Raw genomic sequence first — 18489 nt, forward strand, 5'->3', positions numbered from 1 at the left:
TCAAAATTAAGAAAATAATGCAATTTAAAAACAGGCCAAAGACCTTAATAGACACCCACTAAAAAAACAAAGATGGCAAATAAGCATACGAAGAGTTTTCATATCATGTGTCATCACGGAAATGCAAATTAAAACAATGAAATGCCACTGCATGCCTATTAATGACCCAAATCCTGACAACAGACAACAGCAAGTGCTCGCAAGGATATGGAGCCACAGGAAAGCTCATTCATTTCCGGTGGGAATGCAAACTAGTATAGCCACTTTGGAGGACAGTTTTAACAGTTTTCCAAAAAATGATACACAGTCTTACTACATGATCTAGCAGCCTCCTTGGTATTTACCCAAATTAGTTAAAAACTTAGGTACACAACAAAACCTTGCACACAGATGTTTACAGCAGCTCCCAAACCTGGAAGCAGTCAAGATGCTCTTCAGGAGATGAATGGACAAACAAGCCATTATCCATCCAGACAATGCTATTACTCAGTGCTAAAATGAGATGAGTTTCAAGTCATGAAAAGACATGAAGCAACCTTAAATAAATCTCACTAAGTAAAAGAAGCTTGTCTGAAAAGGCTACAAACTATACAATTCCAATTATGGAACCTTCTGGAAAAGGCAAAACAATGGAGACAGTAAAAAGGTCAGGGATGTGGGGGGGATGACAATGCTGAGTGAGTTGTAGGATAGGATACCACAATGTGGACACGTCATTATACATGTGTCCAAACCACAGAATGTTCAACAGCCTAATGTGAACTCTTAGGTGTACTATGGACTCTGGGCAACAAAATGATGAGTCAGTGTATGTTCAAATTGTAACAAATGTATCCTTATTGTGCAGCATGTTGACCATGGGGGATATCATGCATGTGTGGGGCTGGGGATGAGGTACTGCTAAGCAGTACTATTAAAAATAGAACATAATTATAGATTGACAGTTTAAGGAGGAACTATTTTCTTTCCTGAGTCCTAAGCCATGATTTGGCAATACCCACAGTGGTCATGAGGGGCTGCATCCACAGTGTAAGCCACTCTGGGCTTTGGTGGGATGGACAGTTGAGGACACAGCTACTAGCCAGCCTGGTCCCTAGGACTTGAGACCCCCTGGACACATCCTCTTTCTTTCCATAGCTCCTCAGCCAAGTTCTCTGGGTCCACCTGAGCTGTCTCATCCCAGTGCTAGGTCACTTCTGCAAGGGATGGTGATGACCTGCAGCCTGCCTGCCTGCCAGGATCATCCATGTCATGAAGCGGCAGCACCAGGTACCCTGGATCTGTCACTACCTCATGTGCATGGCACCAAACAGGAGACCCACTCTGGCCTCTGGTCCTGCCTTGGAACTCCAGGGAGAAACTTTGCTTATTACAAAATCTGGAGGATCTGCACTAATAATCCACATAGTGGGCAAGGTAACTTTTGACTCCTTAAACAGAGCTTTCCATGAGGGACAGTGGGGCAGACCCACAAACTGCACTCACCATTTACATTGTCACTCTTGCCTGCACACTGGGTAGGACAACTCATAGGTCTTACAGCGTTATATCAGTAACCACGCAGATAAGCCTGTCCCAGACTCTTCTTGCATGCTCACTTCTACCATGTTTCCTCTGGAGTTTGCCCTGGAATCAGAGCCAAAGTCGCAAAGTGAGTCCTGTTGTACCAGTGACAAGAGGTCACTTGGCAGAGGAAACAGCACCTGCATTTTTTGGAAATCATTTGTTTGCTCTACCTGCCTCCCAGAGCCATATCAGCAAGTCCATTTTTTAGGTGAAGAGACTAAGGGCTGGGGTTAATGACTTTCATCAAGTGAGACAGCAGATGATGCCAGAACTGAATTCAGACCTTATGAGTTCAATCAAGGGCCCTTTCCTCATGACCCCAGGACTGGAGAGATAGGTAGTGCCTCCATCAGAACCAGTCACAAGGAGTCCATGGTAAGGGCCTTTGACCTAGAATTTAGGAGGAATGGACTCAGTAAGGGGGGAGAGTGAGTTATTGCAAAACCTGTCAATCAATCGCAACAAATTCCTTAAGTGAGCAAGGCTGACTGGCATTATGCAACAGGGAGTGGTGGAGACTGTGACAAGAGAGGAAAGAGAGTCCTGATAAAGGGGAAGAGAAGCCCTGCTCCAGTCACTGCCACTTGCAGATGTGGATCTAGAAATTCCGGAGCTCTTGATTTTAGATTAAAGTCAGAAACTCATATTTTAATCGAATTTTACCTGATTAAAGATAATTAATTATGAGTGGGCCACATAATGTATGTGTTTCAGGCAAAGGCTGAGCCAAGCAGGTCTCCAGATATCCTGGAGCTGTCTTCCTTCCAGGTACTAATGATGCTAATGGCTATCATTTCCTAAATTCCAAACATGACATATCTGTTCATGGGTGCAAAGATCTTCATCTTTTTCTTTTCACCCGGAGACCAAGCACGCAAGGTGACTATTCCCCCCATTTTATAGATTTGAAAACTAAAGTTCAGAGAGAATAAGTAAATTGCCTGAGGTTTAACAGACATAAAATTAGCAGAGCTGAGACTGAAATTCAGGTTACTCAAACAGAAGCTTTCTGCTTTTTCTACTTCTAGTCTATATAAGTGATCTGCCATATGTAAAAGGTGCTATAATAGAAATGTCTGTTTCTTGATTCTGCCAAGTTCCTATTCTGGCATCAACTTCAACTACTTAGTCAACATGTATCCTACAGGAGAAAATATTTCCAAATTACATATCTGATAAGGAGTTAACGTCCAAAATATATAAAGAATTGATACTATTAAAAAAAATCTGACTAAAAATGGGCAGAGGATCTAATCAGATATTTTTCCAAAGAAGACATGATGTATAGCAGATATATGAAGAGGTGTTGAACATCATTAATTTTCAGGGAAATGCAAATCAAACCCACAATAAGATATTGCCTCATACCTGTGAGAATGGCTTCTATCAAAAAGCAAGAAATAACGTGTTGGTGAGGATGTGGAGAAAAGGAAACTTTTATTCACTGTTGACAGGAGTGTAAATTGGTGCAGTTGCTGTGGAAAACAGTATGGAGATTCCTCAAATATGAACAATAAGACTACCATATAGTCCAGCAGTTCAACTTCTGCTTTGGGTATTTGCCCAAAGAAAATAAAAAACACTTAACTCAAAAAGATAAATGCACCCCCCCCATGTTCACTGCAGCATTTATTTACAACAACCAAAATATGAAAGCAACCCAAGTGTCCATCAATAAAAGAGTAAACAAAATATGCCATATATATTTGTGCACACACAGAGTATACACAGAGTGGAATATAACTTATATACAAAAAAGGAAATCCCACCATTTGTGACAGCACAGATGGGCCATTGCACTAATTCAAATAAGCCAGACTGAGAAAGACAAGTACCGCATAGTCTCACTTATGTGGAATCTAGAAAACAAAACAAAACAAAGGTAATTAACATCCCCTCCCCTCAGTAAACTCAAAAACAGAGAATAGATTTGTGGTTTCCAGAGGTGGGAAGTGGGGGAAATGGTGAAGGGATTCAAAAGATATAAACTTTCAGATATAAAATGAGTAAGTTCTGTGGAGTGTATGTGCAGCCTGATGACTACAGTCATCGTGTCTGGGTGTCACCCTTCGGGGCCCCACTACTGAGAGAAGATCTTAAAAATTCTCACAAGAGGGCCTCCCCAGTGGTGTGGTGGGTTGAACGCAGCACTGTGAAGATGTCTGCAACCTCTGCAGTATGGATTTGATTCCCGGCTGGCCAGGGAGATACCCACATGGCGTGGCAGACCTCTCCTGTCTCGCCCACGGCTCCCCTCACCAGTGTATTTCAATCAATCTGCCTGTTCTGTTCCCCACTCTGTCTATGGTGAGTCCTCTTGCCCTCCCAGCTCTTGTATAAATAAAAAAAAATAAATTTTTTAAGAATTAAAAAAAAATTCTCACAAGAAAAAAAACTGTTTATGTGAGGTAATGGATATTAACTATGCCTTATTGTGGTGATCACAATATATTAAAATATGGAATCATTTACACTGTCAAACTGAAGTGAACATACTATTTTATGTCAATTAGATCTCATGTTAAAACCCTCCAAGTATCCTAAGAATTACAGGGAGACCCTACTCTGCCCCTGCCTGTTTCTCTACCTTGGCCTGACCACAAGTTTACTGTCAACTGTTTTCTACCTCCACCCAGGGGCACCTCCCCACCCCCAGTCCAGCCCCTCCAGGCAGCAACAGGAATGATGGCTATGGCCAGTGGCAGGCGCAGGATTTGACCAGCATTGCCTATGTCTCTCCATCGGGTGGGCATGAGGGTCCTCTAGGAGACGTGGGCAGGGCAGGTGCTGTGTGTCACCCTCCAAGACCCCACAGCCTTAACTCAAGTTTCAGGATGCCCCTTTGGTTTTGTGTCTAAGCCCTTCTCTCCATTCTTTCCAGTCTTTCCAGCCATGAAGGGGCATCATAAGCCTGGTTCTATTGCATTGTCCCAGATCTTAGCCAGCAGGGTAAAGGAGTAAGTCCCAGATGGACACTACAGTGCTGCCTGGGGCGAGCAAACCTTCTGCTGGCACCTTGAGACATTTCCTGGGAGGGAGGCATCTGTACCCCTCCAACCAGGAAGGTGCCCGGGCAGCTTCTGAGGCTGGCTACTCCTGCCAGTTGCTGAGGGGCCCCTGAGTAAACTCTTCTGCTTCTTAAACAGAAGAAGGAAATAAGGAGAAGTCATCTTGCATACAAAAAATATTCAAGATGCTTTTCTTTTAAAAGTACCAACCAGTCAGACACTGTGGGGCCAAGGATGAGCCCTATAAGCTTACATGTTTCTTGTTACTTTTCCAGAACTACAAAGTTGAACACAAACTTCAATAGTTTTTGAACAGAAACCGGAGAATACAAACTGTTTCTCAGGAGGGACAAGTGGCTTCACCCTTCCAGAGGCTGAACTCGTGCAGGCCAAGCTCAGTGTGGGGCTGCCGATGTCCAGCCACTCTGGCAGTGAACCAGGGCCAGCCTCTGGGGCCTCTGTCTCATTCTAATCCTCAGAACTCTTTGTGAAGAGGACTGAGTGAATGTTCTGGACATGCTGCCCAGGTGGCCTGGCTCTGTATTTAGGAGCTGCCGCAGGGCACCACCACCCTGCCTGCTGACTGGCAGCATCTGTCCAGCATGCAGGCCTTTTCAGCCCTGAACAGGACAGCAGCCAGTTCTCCTGACCTCATTATGTCAGTGTCCAGATTGTGAGTTGGGAATGGGCTGGGGACAGGATGTCTCCTGCTCCTCCAGGACACTGTCACTCTCTTAGACCATGGCAAAATTTATTTCAGCACCACATTTTGTTCTTAAAGTGTGTCCAGCATCCAAACCTTAATCTTTCCGTTGCCCAGATGGGGACTGTGGAAAAAGAGGTACCAGCCCTTCAGCTCCAGGCCTCAGATGTTCCAGTGGAGGTAGAGTGGCTGCTGCTACTTCTGTGCGACCACCCAGAAACCCCTCTTCCCACACCCAGGGGTTCCCAGTGTCAGCGTAGAGGTGGGGATGCCAAGTGAGCACCTGAGACCCCACCTTGCTCCAGTATTTTACAGGCCCAGCATCCTTCTTGTCTGTTTGGCAGAGGCCCATAAGCTTGTTCTCTAGGCTGGGTGCCAGAGGGAAGAAGGGGAGAAGGGGCAGTCAATGTGGAGGAACATGAGCCCTGTGCTGAGCTTCCTCTCTCAGGCTTGGGAGGTGGGAATCATCCCCATTCCACAGGTAGGGGCTGTGGACCTCAGAAGGTGCAATGACTCACCCCAGGAACCCAAGGGCAGAGCTGGGGCTCATCAGGCCTGCCTGCCCCAAGCCCATTACTTCTGCCACCAAACACAGCTCTCCCCTGTGACGCCCTAAAGTCTAGCACCTCTCCTCTACTTTCTTCTGAAGAAAATGGCTCCATTCCCTGGACCTGAACTTCATGGTAATACAGGACCATGGGGCAAGCATGCAAGGGGTGCCCCACAGTTATAGTCTAACCCCTCCTCCTGGTGGGGCTGCATGGGCTCTGCAAAGCCTCCCCACGCTCATTTCCACACTGGTGCCAGAAGGGTCTTCTGAACACATGGCTCTGATTGTGTTCTTCCTTCCCTGCTGCACTTCCCATGGCTCCCTGTGGCCATAGGCAGTGTGTCCAAATGTCTGTGTCTCCCCTGGATCTAACCCCACCACCCTCTTTTCCATCCCAGGCACAACTAGAGCTCAGGTTGAGACTGTGCCCTTTCCTCTGTGGGCTGCCCTTCTATTCTCTTTGTCCAACAGGCTTTTGAGTCAGTTGTCCCTAGCAGGCCCTGTGTGTGATGGTCGGCCAGGGAGGTCAGCCAGGTGCTCCCTCTCCTTAGTTCAGGCAAAAGACATGCAAGCAATTATTTGCCATGATGCTGAATTGTAAGACTGATGGGCAATACTGTCACTTACAGAGCTTCAGCCTGAATGTTGGGTCTTAATCCAAAGTATACTGCATTATCTCGACTGTACATTCATCTCCTCTCTCCTGAGAGCTGGTGTCTTAATTTTCCTCCCACTGGGGTGGGGGTGGGGGATCACACCCAGTGAGGAATTTTGTCTATGCAAGTGGATGACAAAGACACACATGTGACCTCACCAGCGCCTCAAGTTCCAGGGCCTCTGCCCACTGGAATTCTGCCACTTCTTGCTAAGAATTCCAGAGTTCCGATCTCCCAAGAATGGGAGCAGCACTGGTTGCACAATTCCATCCCTGAGGCTCATAGTCCCTTGGGAAGGACAAAATGGGACCAGGAAATAAAGGGAAGGAAAGGTAGTCTTGTTTTTATGGAAGGTGACTTTATCTACTCCTATGCGCTGTCAGACCCCTGGCTTGTCTGCCCAAGGGAAAGGTCTATGTGTTTTTGTGTACCCATGCGTGGGTGTGCAGAGAATACTGGGATTTATTCCCAATTTTCAGGCAGAAAGTTGAGAAAGGAAACCAACAGTACTACATAGTTCCTTTAAATGGCAACTCAGGAAACAGGGCATTATAGTAAAAAGAGAACACTATTCACATTTTCCAAGAACCTGCTCTATACCTGGCCCTGAGATACAGGCTGTTAATCTTTACTCACATTCATGCACATCGGGGTTGTGTCAGCCAGGCAGGTGAGTACAGAGAGGAGTGAGTAGGTTCCTACCCAGGGAGTCAGGCAGCAACAACTCATATATCTGTTAATGCTGGAGACATGAGCAGCAAGCTGCAGGAGACTGGGCCATCAGAGAAAGTGACCTGGACCTGGACAGCAGGTCCAGAATGAGCACAGACACAGCAGGTGAGTGAAACATTACTTAAGGGAATGACAAGGGGGTGAGCTGAGGGTGCTGGATGGCAGTGGAAGAGCTGTGAGAAGGGAACCCAGAGGCCAGTGCCACCGACTGCAGAATGGGAGCTGGACTTGGGTCTTTAAATCCCAGGAACCACCCTAGAGTTATATGCGGGGTATGTCTTGGTCAGAGTTGGCTTTGAAGAATCTCTCCTGGGGGCAGAAATCTACTTGCACAGAAAAAGATTACAGCTACCAAGACGGAGTTGCAAAAGATACTATGGTTGGCTGAATAGTAGCCCCAGGATAGATCCAGGATATTCATGTCCTCATCTCCAGAACCTGTGAATGACACCTTATATAGTAAAAAGGGATTGCTTCGATGTAATTAAATTACAGATCTTGAGATGGGAGGTGATCTTGGGTTCTCTAAGTAAGCCCTATATAATCACAAACATCCTTATAAGAGGGAGAAGAGAGATTGCAGGGTAAGGAAAAATGTCAGGCTTTTCTGCCCTCCCACATTCAGGATAGATGATGGATCCTTGCGGTCCTGAATGCATGCCTGATGGCGGGCACGTGGAGTAGGGTGTGGGCATAGGTAGATGGGATTCACCTGGGCCGAGACTGGGCTTTTAAGGGTGGCGTCACAGGGACGCCAGCAGCAGCAGCAGAAGCCAAGAACGAATAGAAGCCGAGAAGAAGCCAAAAGAGAAGCTGAGAGAAGGCCGGAGAGCCCATAGAGTGAAGACCTGCTGGGGGCTTGGAGGCCCAGCACCCCTGCCTGCCATATGCCTGGTGAACCCCAATAAAAGACCTGCAAAAAACCACTGAGGACTCTGACTCCTCCTTTACTCGGTCTGCATGGGATCAGAAAACCTGCACCATGTCCATTCCTGCCATTACAGAGACACAGAAGAGGAAAAGGCCTTGTGGCTACAGAAGCTGAGAATGGAGTGATGGGGCTACAAGCCAAAGGCCACCAGCCCTAGAAACTGGAAAAGGTAAGGAATGAATTTCCCCTACAGTCTCCAGAAGGAATTAGCCCTTCTGGTACCTTGCTTTTTAACCCTCCTAAGGCTCATTCTGCCTTCTGGCCTCCAAAACTTTAAGAGAATGTACGTTGCTTTAAGCATGCAAGTTTGTGACAAATCACTGTAGTTGTTACGGGAACCCAGCTGCCTTAGTGGTAGGAGCCACAGGAGCAGTGATATTTTCAACCTGCTGCTCCACTACAAGTCAGTTGTGGCAGTTGCTCCTCTGTAGGGTAAGGTAAAAAGTATCAGGCTTTTCTGCCCTCCCACCATTAGGATAGATGACGGAACCCTGTGGTCCCGAATGCATGCCTGATGGAGGGCACCTGGAGTAGGGCGTGGGCCTATGTAGATGGGATTCACTGGGGCTAAGACAGGGCTTTTAGGGCAGCATCACGGGGATGCCAGGAGGAGCAGAGAAGCTAAGAGAGAAGCAGAGCCGTGAAGCAGAAGTAGAGAGAACATGAGAGAAGGCCATAGAGCCCAGAGTGAAGACTTACTAGGGGCTGGGAGGCCTGCCAGCCTCCCGGCCTCCCAGCACCCCTGCCTGCTGTGTACTAGTAAATCTAATAAAAGCCTGCAAAAGCCTCTGAGGGTTCCAGGACTCCTCCTTTACCCGGTCTGGTAGATCAGAAAACCTGCTCAGTGGCCTGTCCTGCCCTTACATCCTCGGAGACCTTTTATGTAACAGCGTACTTCCTGGATTGTGGAATGGACCAGTCAGGAGCAAGCTATGAGCTGATATGTGCTAAATGGTTCAATCAGCTACAGGATTGAAAAATGGTCCAGTCAGACTTGTGGGTGGGGCACCTTGAAAGATGATCTATGTGAGGGTTGGAGGGAGCTGGGAGAGCCCCTGAATAGAAGAACAGGCATCTCCAAAGAAAGAGAGATGACGCCAGCCCCCGAAGGGAGAACAAAGTAGGGAAGACTCCATTTCTGGTTTGTCTCAGCGTTATCTGTGATTATTTCAGTTTAGTACGCAAAGCTGGGGAGAAACATCTTTTACCAAAGCTTGCTATGGTGGGAAACAAATCCATGCTAAATTCTGATTGCAAATTTAAGAAGTTGGCCTTCCTGGTGGTGCAAGGGGTTAAGCACAGCACTGTGAAGCTATCTGTGGCCTCTGCAGCACGAGTTCGATCCCCGGTCAGGGAGCTACCCACATGGCAAAGCAAACCTGTCTCGCCCATTGCTCCCCTCAGCAGTGCATTTCAGTCCATCTGTCTCTTCTGCCCCCCACTCTGTCTCTGGTGAATCCTCTTATCCCCCACACCTCTGGCCTGTACCCCAGCTCTTGTACGTATAAATAATTAAATCAATAATAAAAGGAAAAATACCTGTTTAAAAAAAAAGAAATTTAAGAAGTTGAAAGTCCTGCTGACAAAGCAACTTTTTCAACATGATTTTAAGATATAGGATAAAGAACTGGCATTGCTTTAAGTGTTTTAGGACTCTGGCTGCCATTAATCACTGTAGAGCCTTTCAAAGCAAGTTCTAGAGCATGTTCCTTTTATTTTGAAGACTTCAGAAAAAACACTTTGTCTTTAGTTATGAAGGACATGACTAAGAAAAGAAAAACCATTTCAGGTATTTACAACAGAGTTTGTTAGCCAGATGTTGGAGGTTGTTGAAAAACCAGAGGACATTTAGATACAAACATGTCAATTAATGAGGTTTTAGTCAACAATGGGCCGGGTATAGGATGGTGGTCCCCACAGGCTTCACACACAGCCCAGGTGTGTAGGAGGCAAGATCACTGAGGTTTGTGTGATCACACTCTATGATATTCACACAATGATGAAATGGCCTAATAGCACATTTCTTAGAATGTACCCTTGTAATTAAGAAATGCATGACTATTACCCAAAGTTTAGCAACAGTAGGAAGCTAGCTAGGCTGGAGTGACAAACAAAAGGAGTCTGTTACTGGAGTATAGGGACTGGGCCACCAACAAACGCAGGACATTGTGGCCATGGCAGAGAGGGGAGGGGAAGCACCCTGGGTTCTCTCCCTCTGACCTTCTGATCTTCCTCCTGGGCTCCCACTGGTTGAACCAACAGGAAGTCAGGAGACCCCACAGCCTACAGTTTCAGTGGCCCTGTGACACGGAGTAGACCGGGAAAGAAGCAGCCATTCCCTCATACTCCGAGCACCCAGAGCTGGACAGTAGGTCTGTACCCAGGATGCCTATCACTCTCCCACTAAAAAGATTTGTGTCAGCAAGCGGGGAGAGAATCCTGGGCAGAAGTGGAAGAAAGAAGAGCAAAGGCAAGTGAAGAAACTCTGAACCAGTGTCCTGAGGGCAGGAGGCAATGAAAGCCTAGGCACCACCAGCACGGTCACAGCCTGAGTGTGTGCTAGGCTTCCCTTCTGCTCTGCCAATGCACAGAGCAGACTTTCATTTCAGCTGATGGGCTGCCCTGTCGTCCAAGCTCTAGTCACTAGTGCCCAATCATCAGCCAAGTCAAAGCTCAGCCAACTCTGTCTACTTAAATCCTAAGGACCATTATGACCCTCCTCCCTAGGGCTTCTGAGACCATCAAAGCTCAAGTTCACTGGGTTTTTTTACTCCCTAAGAGATTTTGTTTCTTCCTGACACCAAAAAGGTAGCTTAATTTCCCACCCCACTTCTCTGATTCTCCATCAATTGGGTGCCATTCAGCTCAACTCAACTCAGCTGATACTAACTGTCTGAGTTAGCACAGACCCCACAGATTTAAAGGCTCAGTCCTACAAGACTGTCCCCATTTCAGACACTGGTCACAAGTGACCATGAATCAGGAGCTTCTATAATCATCAGGTTCAATGATTTGCTAGAATGGCTCACAAATGCAGAAAATCACTTATATTTACTGGTTTATTATAAAGGATACGGATGAACAGACAGATGAAGAGGCACAGAGTATCAAATTCAGAATGGTCCCAAATGCTCCAGTCCCTGTGGAATTGGGGACATTCACCCTATATGTGGATGTGTTCACCAACCTGGAAACTCTCTGAACCTAACAGTCTAGGGTCTTTATGGAGTTCCATTACTAGGTAAAGTTGATTAAATCATTGGTGACTGGTGGTTATACTCACTCTCCAGCCATTGTCCACTCCCTGGAAGTGGTGGTGGGGAGAAGAAAATCTTGATCTGTAATCAGGATCACTCTTTCCAGCAACAAGCCCACAACTACCTTGAAAGACACTTTGGAAATTTCAAGGTTTTTAGGAGTTCTGCATCAGAAACCAGGGACCAAATATTTACTTTTTATTATGCAACACTCTCATTCATTTAGCCCTCTGTTATGGACTGAACTGTGTCTCACAACATTCATATGTTTAAGTCCTAACTCCCAGTACCTCAGAATGTGACTGTATTTAGAGATAAGGTCTTTTAAGAGATAACTATAAAAATAAGTCTTTAGATTGGGCCCTTATCCCCTAATTGGTATCCTTCTAAGAGGAATCAGGACACAGACAGGCACAGAGAGAAGACCATGTGAGGACATAGGGGGAAGGTGGCTGACTATGGGCCATGGAGAGAAGTCTCAGAAGAAACCAAATCTGCTGAGTCAGTCTTGATCCTGAATTTCGAGCCTCCAGAACTGTGAAGAAATAAATTTCTGCTGTTTAAGTCACCCAGTCTGTGGTACTTTGCTGTGCAGCCTCAACAGACTAATATACTCTCCCAACAACCCCTGGAGGTAGGTGCTATTATCATCTCTGCTTTACAATGGGGAAATCAAGGCTTATACAGGGTAAGTAGCATAATCAAGGTTATAGACCAATACCCATGGTATTTGTCATAATACAGGAAAGTTGTGGGCCACACGCTTTCCTGATCTTTAGCTTCCTTGTCGCATGCTCCCTGGTCCAATGTTTCCCCTATCCAGTACAAATGCCATCTCCACACCTGATCCCACTAACACAGACCCCCCAGAGTATAGTGGGTAGGGGGCAATGCCTATGCTTGGATTCCAGAGGTTGAGTTCTGCCCCAAGGTGGCTGCATGATTGGTAGGGACTCCCACCTCTGAACCTCACTCATTATCTGTAAAGTGGGTGATGATCAAAGACAAGATGGCAGCAGAGGCTGCTCAGCCCAGACATAGGGCTTAGCCAGCACCACTCAGGCTGAACCTTAGCCAGAAACAAGTCTCCTGTGAGGGGGCAGCTCCCTGGGGCCCTGCCTAGAGACTTCACCTTGGACCTCACGTGGGCAATTGGGGCCAGGGGCCTCTGAACGGACACTAACTGTGTCCCAGAAGCCTAGTGCCTTATCCACAGGTCCATTTCACAGCTGAGGAATCTGAGGCCTGGGAGATGGGTTAGGAGGGGACATTTTTCTTGAGGCCACAGGGTTGGAACTTAGCAGAGGTGAGATTCACAGCCAGTCTGATTTCAAAACTTCTGGCCTTTTCTAAAAGGCAGCTATTCCCCTCTGAACTACAGTGGATCCCCTTTGGCTGGCATGACACATGCAGAGCACCCCAGCACTGACCCTAGCTGCCGGAGGACCCCGAGTTTCTCAGGAGCCTCTGCCATCTAGGGAGGGGGTACCAATCCAGGGCAGCTTGCTTGATTCTGAAGGCTGTTTGCCCAGCGGTGTAAGCAATAATCTTTTTTTCGTCTATTCCTGGCTCCTGGCAATTTGCCTGCCTCTGGGGAAATTACTTCAGGGTCACAGCGAAATTTCTGTGACAGCTAATAAAGTAACCTTTCTGTTTTTGGAACTAGATCTTGTAGCCCTGAACCCCTGGGGGATGTGTGTATTATATTTTTTTCTCCTCTCTTTTGATCACCAGATGAGGCGGGAAGGGGTGAGCCCAGTGAAGGTGAGAACTCTAAGCTAAATTATCTCCTTTGCCAAAGTTCATTCTGACTTTGTCATTTGCAGACATGGAGCCCAGGGAACAGGCTGTCTCCAGGGAGGTCTGTTCTCAGTGCAACTTTATGTGGGTTGATTCAGGGGTCCCAAGATTAACCCTGAGTTGGCAAAACTAAGCTGGGTGCCAAGTCCAGAGCTGTGCATAAAGGGAGGCCTGGGAATTCAGATCCTGGGCTTATGGCAGCTGACACTGGGTTTATTTCAACTATCTCAGACTCACTGTTCTCATCTGTAAAACTGAGTATTAACAATATCCATCTCTGAGGCTTCCTTGGGCAGAGAAAGTACAGGGGAAGGGAGTGAGGGGAGAAGTTGCTTTTCAAGACACGGGTGCATAGCAGGCATTGTTTTTATTAGATGGCATGTTTTGGAGGTGCTCCTGGGGGAAGCTCCTTCAGCCCCCTCCAACTTCCTGGCCCTGCCACTGAGAAAAGACCCTGAGCAACAGATCAACTGTGTAGAAGACTCACCTAGCACGCCTGCCACCTGGTGAGAGTGGATGGTGCTGAGTGCCATTCTTCCATTGTTGGCTGGCTAACAACTGTATATGATGGTTGCCCCATGTGGTCACAGGCCAGCAAGGGAGGCAGCCCTTCAGCAGGCCATTGTGAACAGCTAAACAAAACATGCCAGGCGGCATGGCGGCACACACAGCCTGCTTCATTCTGCCCGGCACCCAGGGCTGACTTCACCAGGGTCTCAGAGGATGCACCTGGGCTCAGGGCAGGGCTGGGCCCTTTGAAAGGTCAGCATGAGTGAAAAGGGAGAGGGCACAAGGAAAGCCCCATAAAGGCAGGCATTTTGGGGTTTCTTTCAACTCTCAGTTCAGCAGAACTGGGATGAGGCAGCCAAGGGCCCCAAACACCATCGTAGGAAGGGGACTCTGAATCCCAACTCTGAATCCCAGTTGCAGTGACAGAGGTGGGAAGGGCAGGAGGAGCAGGGGTGGAGTGAAGGGGTGGGTGGCGAGGCTGTATTTCACAGAAAGAAGCACAGAACACCTTACAGGGGCAAAACCACCTGGCAATGCCCTATTTGCTTTTCCCAAAATATACCATAATCAAGGACTCACCAGGGATGCCTCAGAACAAAGGAAAAGTGACTGCTTCTCCTGTGGTGGCATTATAAGGCCTGTGATTTGGTCCTCATTGAGCAAAGGGGCGGGGGCACAAAAAATGAACTGTATTCATTCCACAGCCCACCTGTCTGGCACAGAACCCATGGCTAACATTAAATGCTTACCTGTGTAGAAATTGTGCCAAGTTCCAAGGCTGCACTCAGTCTTTGAGGGGTGATACCCCTATCTTGTGAAGGAAGACTCTAAGGGTCAGAGAGGTTCTGTCTATCAGTCCAAATTGCAAAGTGGTAGGTGGTGGAGCCAGGTCTGCCTGGCCTGCACAGCTGACAGACTTTCAGCGTCTTGCCTCCTCGTCTCCCTCCCTCAGATCATTTACGTTGAACCTAGGCTGTCTCCAAGTTCTTATGCCCCTGCCCTCCACTTCAAGGGAGTACAATCCCGCCTCTTCATCTCATTCCTGGTGGGATGAGAGCAAGGTACCTGGGTAGAATCATCCTCCGGACCTTTATGCTCTACCTTGCAGGAGTATTAACATGAGTATTATGTTGCAGAAGTATTAACGAGCATTAACAATGTCAATATTAACATTGTTAATACTCATATTACATTGTTAATACTCATGTTAATATTCATGTTAATACTCCTTTATGCTCTACCTGGGCAGGTGATATAGGCAGGATCTGAGCAGAGTTCCAGAACAGGTGGGCCCCAAGATCTGCCCACTTCTACAGATCCTTACACAGCACGAGGCTCAGGCTTGATGTTTTCTAGTGCATGAATGGATATGTGGTGGGGCAAGGTTGGGACTCCTGATCCCTGCTTCAATGTACAATAGTGGGGATGCAGTTGGGCCCCAGCCTCTGCATGCCGGTGTGATCTGTGACCTGTCTCCTGCTGCCCTGCCCATGGATGAATCCTATCTCTGAACCTATGTCCCTGGTCCTGCTCTGAATTCACTGACCCATCTGGGTCCCCTCAGCCATGGCTCCATGCTTCCTACTACCTCCCACCCCAAGGCCAGCCCTGTATCACCATCAGCTCCAGTACTAGCTCCGCAATCATTTTTATCAGCCAAGATGCAGAAATCAAGAGGCTGATCCATTTCTGGGGGTGCTGGGGGATTGGATCCAGCAAGGAGCTCTGGGGGAAGCTAAGCACCTGGGCTGTTCATGCCTGAGAGACCTGGACTAAGTCCCTGTTATGGGCTCAGAGGTCCCTGGTGACTGAAGTTAATAAACTTGAAGTTGATCCCCAAGACTCAGGTCATGAAAATTCTCAGCCAACGTGTCGTAGTCCCCTGAAGAAAGACCAGGACCAAAGACAAGCAACAATGAAGCTCTGGTGTGGCACCTGTCTCCACCCCAAGCCCCTGTGCTCTGGTCCACACCAAAGGATTAAAGCATTAAGTGCAAGTACCTAGAGAACTTAATACACAAGGTCACTTGGTAAAATAGTCTAATTTTAAAAAATAAAGCCAGCCCTGGCCTCCTCAAGTAACTGCTATAAGAGTTAAAAGATACTTGGTTTCATAGGCAGGAATGTACAAATGCTAAACACCTGGAAGAACAAAAAGGTACAAGACATCATTTTGTTTATTGAATTTACCATCTGAAAATATCTGGGCAGGAAAAGCATGTATAAATGAGCTTTCCAGGATGATCTTGGGTCCTGGTGAAACAAACTGTTTTACCTATAGGTATTCAGTTCATCATGGGTTTCTGGCCTGTGTTTATGCATACATGCGCTGTGGAGACCACAGAGTCGGCAACGTACAGCTAAATGCTGGTTCTTTACCCACGAATATCTTTAAATTCCTTCTGGATTCGTATTTGTAAATACTTTATGTAAACCAGATGGATTTAGAGAACATGTGCACAGCAGTATGGTTTTATTTTTTAACAACATGTTCTGTGAAATGCTTTGGAAAAATGATCTGTGCATTTGAAAGGAAAAATAGTATCTTGCTCTACTTCTGAAATGGCAAGAGAATCAAGAACACACAGAGGAAATGCTGGCTGTAAGGGCAGGACTGGATACAGTGCAGGTTTTCTGATCCCATGCAGACCGGGTAAAGGAGGAGTCAGAGTCCTCAGTGGTTTTGCAGGTCTTTTATTGGGGTTCACCAGGCATATGGCAGGCAGGGGTGCTGGCTGGGGGGCTGGGAGGCTGGCAGGCCTCCCAGCCCCCAGCAAGTCTTTACTCTATCTGGGCTATCTGGCGTTCTCTGCTTCTGCGTCGGCTTCTCCTTCAGGTTCTGCTGCTGCTGGCTGGGGCTGCTGGCGTCCCCCGTGACGCCGCCCTTAAAAGCACAGTCTTAGCTCAGCTGAATCCCATCTACCTATGCCCACACCCTATTCCAGATGCCCACCATCAGGCATGCATTCAGGACAAGGATCCATCATCTATCCTGATGGCGGAAGGGCAGAAAAGCCTGATATTTTCTTTACCCTACACTGGCACTGCAAGCATCTGCTCAGAATTGACTCTTAGGACCAAATAATTTGCCCGGAGAGGTGGCTTTCAAACTTGCCTGTATATTATAATCACCTGGGGGAGATTTTAAAAGTTCTCCTGGTCAGACCTTGCCCATTACTAATTATACCAAAAGTTCAGGGTGAGACCCAGGCATCCACAGCGTATCAAACTCTTGGAGCAAGTGATTCTCTTCCCAGGTACACAATGAGATTACCTGGAGTCTTTACACCCTTCCATGTTCAGGCTGTGCCCCAGACTGATTATACTGGAGCCATGCAGCCAGGTGATTCAAATGTGCAACAGGGCTGGAAACCACTTCCCTCAAAGGATATGGAAACCATCCCTCAGACTGCTGAGCTGGCCTTGATAGATGGGAGCCATGAAGAGTCAGTGGCTTCTGCACTAGTGTCTTGGTCCAAATGCAAGATTCATTCCCAGGTCACCTCCATCTTCTCTTTTTCTATGACAAATGGCCCAAAAACATATACTGGAACAAGGATAGCCTCTTCAGTAAATGGGGCTGGGAAAAGTGGACATCTGCATGCAAAATAATGAAACTAGACCACCACCATACACCAAAATCAACTCAAATGTATCAAAGACTTGGGTGTAAAACCTGAAACCATAAAATACATAGAAGAAAACATAGATAAAACATTTCATGACATAAGTTTTAGTGATGCCTTTAGGGATTCATCCCCAACAGCAAGGAAAACAAAAGAGAACATAAACAGCTGGGACTACATCAAACTAAAAAGCTTCTACACAGCAAAAGAAACCATAACTAAAATGAAAAGACATCCTACTGAATGGGAGAAAATACTTGCATGCCATATATCTGACAAAGGACTGATATCAAAGATCTACAAAGAACTCACAAAATTCTACAAAAACAAAACAAATAACACAATCAAAAATGGGCAAAAGAACTAAACAGGGACTTCTCCAAAGAAGACACTGAAATGGCCAGCAGGCACATGAAATAATATTCACAATCATTTATTATTAGAGAAAAGAAAATCAAGACCACAATGAGATACCATCTCACACCTGTGACAGTGGCCCACATCAAAAAAGACCAGAAACAACAAGTGCTGGCAAGGATGTGGAGAGCAGGGAGCCCTCCTACACTGTCGGTGGGAATGCAAACTGGTCCAGCCTTTCTGGAAAGCTGTGTGGAGGGAGTCTCAAAACATTCAACATGGATCTGCATTTGACTCAATAATCCCACTCCTAGGCATCATGCAAAAGTTTAAAAACACTAATTTGAAAGGAAACTTGCACTTCCATGTTTATTTCAGTACTATTGTATAGCTTAACTATGGAAACAACTTAAATGCCTGAGAACAGATGAGTGGATCAAGAAGATGCAGTATATATACACAATAGAATATTACTCAGTGATCAAAAAAAGGCAAATCATGCCATTCGTGGCAATATGGATGGAGCTTGAAAGGATGCTGAGTGAAATGTCAGGAGAAAGAGAAATATCAGACAGTGTCATTAATATGTGGAATACAAAATAACTAACTTAATAGTCAGATAAAGATAAGCTGAAAAATAAACCTTTAATAGTGGACTACAGAACTGAAGCACCAAGTAGGGGAGGGGGTGAAAGGGATGGAAGGAGACTGGAAGGAGGATGGGGGTAGAAGGGAGGTGGTGTTGAGAATAATGAGGAAAGGAAGCACAAAGGTCCATGGTGGTGGAATATGG

The 18489-nt window shown here is 46.6% G+C and overlaps 1 long non-coding RNA gene across 1 annotated transcript; it reads right to left on the reverse strand.

Annotated features, from left to right (window-relative positions):
• Positions 1-1478: 1478 nt before the first annotated feature.
• LOC129145190 (uncharacterized) lies at positions 1479-7743 on the reverse strand. The gene is made up of 3 exons (XR_008550383.1): positions 6455-7743; positions 3336-3425; positions 1479-1626 (listed from the first exon to the last, which is right to left on the reverse strand). It is a non-coding gene; the product is annotated as an uncharacterized LOC129145190 (long non-coding RNA).
• Positions 7744-18489: the final 10746 nt, after the last annotated feature.

Source organism: Talpa occidentalis, unplaced genomic scaffold, assembly GCF_014898055.3.
Source record: "Talpa occidentalis isolate TD23 unplaced genomic scaffold, MPIMG_talOcc4v2.1 talOcc4.9, whole genome shotgun sequence".
NCBI lineage: Eukaryota > Metazoa > Chordata > Mammalia > Eulipotyphla > Talpidae > Talpa > Talpa occidentalis.